The sequence below is a fragment of the Sinocyclocheilus rhinocerous genome, unplaced genomic scaffold, assembly GCF_001515625.1.
Source record: "Sinocyclocheilus rhinocerous isolate Xijiao unplaced genomic scaffold, SAMN03320098_v1.1 scaffold1189, whole genome shotgun sequence".
Lineage (NCBI taxonomy): Eukaryota > Metazoa > Chordata > Actinopteri > Cypriniformes > Cyprinidae > Sinocyclocheilus > Sinocyclocheilus rhinocerous.
The window spans coordinates 102,983-106,457 of NW_015633719.1; the positions used below are offsets into that span (position 1 = coordinate 102,983).

Below are 3,475 nucleotides of genomic sequence, written 5' to 3' on the forward strand. Positions count from 1 at the left end.
AATACTGCAATACAATGGACAGAATTTGAAATCTGAGACTTTGTTTCATATGATAAGTACCAAAACACAATGCTTATTGCGATTTATTGGATGGGAAGTACCCTTCAATGTTCCATCCATTAACTGAAATCAGGCTAGACTAATCGATTCTTGGGATTTAGGAATCGATATCGTTCTGTGAAAATGAGAATTGATTAATATTGAGATATCGATATTTTTTACCCAGCCCTAATGTATAGTCATGATTGTGATTAGAGAAAATGTTAAAATGACACTTAATATAGTGGGTCATCAGGGTGAATTTATTTAATAATATCTGAAGTGTTTTCGCTGGTAGGTTGTTTATTTCATAGTTTAGGAAATGTTATGCTTAAGTTAAATTTAATTTAATTTAATTTAATTGATTGAAGGTTCTTTTTTGTGGTTTATTCTTAGTTAACCATAATAACCCTGGACTCATATATATTATTTTTCAGATTATATAAGTTGTATATTTATTTATTTAATATATTTTTATAATGTACATTAATATATTATATAAATAAATATGTGACAAATATCATATAAATTGTATTATATATTATATTTGCTATATAAAATATTTTATTTTATTTTTATATAAGTTACTAACTCTCTCTGTCTCTCTGTCTCTCTCTCTCTATATATATATATAACAATGAGGATACAGATAACTACTTCCTACTCCCTTAATTTATACTCAGATTAATATATCATATCCATATTTATTCTGTGACAATGACCAGCTGACTGAATCAACCAGCATCATCCCTTATATATTCATTAGTCCTCAAACCCATCCCATAATGCTCTGGGCCTTGTTCTGCATCTGATTGGATTATCGTGAGTGTATTGTCCAAAGCATCTCAAGCTGTGTTTAATGGAATCCTTTATGCAAAACTCCTCTGATATCTCACATGATAATGCCTATTATCTCAAGCTTGTTAAAGATGAACCGCAATCTGTTTCCTTCAGAAAACCGGATGGCAGTTCATCTTTAACGAGCCGTTTTTACGGGAGCGGCTGGAGACTGTACATTAGTGCGGACGCGTTTAACACGCCGTCTTTGTCTCGTTAAGCGTGTGTGTGAGTGAGAAGTAATTGAGAGGCTCCACAAAGAGCTTGATTTGAGCCCGTTTGAATGATGAATGCGTCCCGTCTCGGGTCTGTTCAGCTCTCACCTCCAGTGTTTCTCACAAGCCGCTGATTAAAAGGTGTTTCCAGAGCCGTGTTTTAATCTGCAGCCACACACGCGCCCAATAAAGATCAGCCCTCGCTTGGTTTCCCTCTGCTCTGTGCTTCTCTCGTGTCGTCAGAAAACAGGTCTTTGGGAAGCAAACACACGGTTGATGCTGCGTCTTATTTTGGATGCGATTAATCACGATTAATTGTTTGAATACAAGGCATTTATATTTAGAGATCATATTGTGCTCCCTTACTTCTCTTTCCTTAGTCTTACACTGTAAAAAATACATTGTTGCCTTATTTAAATGCAATCAACTTTGCTGTTGAAGTAATTTCAACTTATGTTACATTAAACTGGCTTAAAAAAAGGAGTTGAACCTTCTACAACTTATAAAATAAAGTTAACAAAATTGCTTAACTTATTTTGATGAGTTAAAGTAATGTAGAAACACATGTTGGTCATATCATTTGTTACAGTGTAGAAAGGTCTTAAAAAGGTCTGCAGAAACCCTGCTATGAATAGTTTTGTGTGTAATCGGTCCGTCTCGATTGCTCAGGTCTCTGTAAAAAACAATTTTGTGGGAACGGAGCAGGTTAAGCTTCCCTGTTCCTCATCAGGAGCGTCAGATTGCCTGTCTGGGGCTTCGGATCGCCAGCCAGTGTGTGTGAAACGCTGAATTGCTCTGAAATGCTGCTCAGATTGAACCCAGAATGGAAATTGATGGTGTTACGGAGCCGGTGCTCCTGAGGGAACTGAGGAGCAGAGCTTTCATCAGAGATGAAGCCAGTCTGGAGGAGATACTGTATGTACAGACCGCCATCACGCTTCCAGAAAGACAGATAATGAATAATAAATTAGAATGTCGTGGAAAAGTTCATTTATTTCAGTAATTCAACTCAAATTGTGAAACTCGTGTATTAAATAAATTCAATGCACACAGACTGAAGTAGTTTAAGTCTTTGGTTCTTTTAATTGTGATGATTTTGGCTCACATTTAACAAAAACCCACCAATTAACTATCTCAACAAATTAGAATACTTAATAAGACCAATAAAAAAAACATTTTAAGTGAATTGTTGGCCTTCTGGAAAGCATGTTCATTTACTGTACATGTACTCAACTTCTTCGGTAGGGGCTCCTTTTGCTCTAATTACTGCCTCAATTCGGCGTGGCATCGAGGTGATCAGTTTGTGGCACTGCTGAGGTGGTATGGAAGCCCAGGTTTCTTTGACAGTGGCCTTCAGCTCATCTGCATTTTTTGGTCATTTCAGATCTCATGCTCAGCCCTCAAAGAATCAAAGTAGTGAGCATCAATATATGATTAATTACATTTAATTAAAAATGAAAATTTAATTTAGAATGACTTGTATAGACCTGTGTTTTTTTTAGTTTTTAGTATCATTGAGATACTGTTAAAATTTTGGTTATATATAAATATGCAGAGGTGGCCAAAATTATTAGAACACTAGTATTATATATAATTTTTATTTCAGTTTTTTTTTTCCTTGTTAATTTAGTGCATCAAATTAAACAAACAAAAAAGAGAAATGTTGCCTCGGAAACTAAAATGGTAAATTTTTTATATTTTATTTTATTTCATTTAACATGTATTGTTTATTTACATTTATTGTTTTAGTTAACTATAATAACTAGTAGAGATGGTACAGACATATTTACACTAAATACAGTTGATAAAATAGTGTGTTTTATATCGTAGGTTTTTATGTGTTTACAATGCAACCGTTTCTCTTGTGTTGTGCAGATCATATGCACGACCCTTGAAGATGATTGTGGACAATCTTTTTTTTATTTAATTTATAATTTTGGTCATATTTTTTTGGTACAAAAACGCTTTTATTAAAGGGTTAGTTCACCCAAAAATGAAAATTAGGCTGCGTTTTACTCACCCCTGAGGCATCCTAGGTGTATATGACTTTCTTCTTTCAGACGAATCCAGTCGGAGAATCACTTTAATCTAGCTTGCGGTCACTGTTGTACACTGAAGCAGCTCCAGGGGAATGACGTATAAAGTCAGAGTTGCGCATGCGCCGCTCAGAAGTGATGAACGCGGAAGCGCAGCGGAGAGATCAAAACAAAACAACGGTCACTAATTAGAAGTACAAAACGAGGATTTGTAAAGAAGAATGTCGGAGGCTTTCGATATAAGCCAAGAGGAGACTGGTTTTCCTTTGCTAAAGTAAGGAAACTTTGCTTCCTTTGATCCTGTAAACAAACGTTGGTTTTCACGAGACTCACCAGCGCATGCGCAAC

At 35.3% G+C, this 3,475-nt stretch overlaps 1 protein-coding gene across 1 annotated transcript in view; it reads left to right on the forward strand.

The window, feature by feature from the left end:
• The window catches only part of LOC107744738 (protein tyrosine phosphatase receptor type M), a 182,087-nt gene that overhangs the window by 45,468 nt on the left and 133,144 nt on the right, over positions 1–3,475 (forward strand). The gene's annotated exons all lie outside the window — the stretch shown is intronic.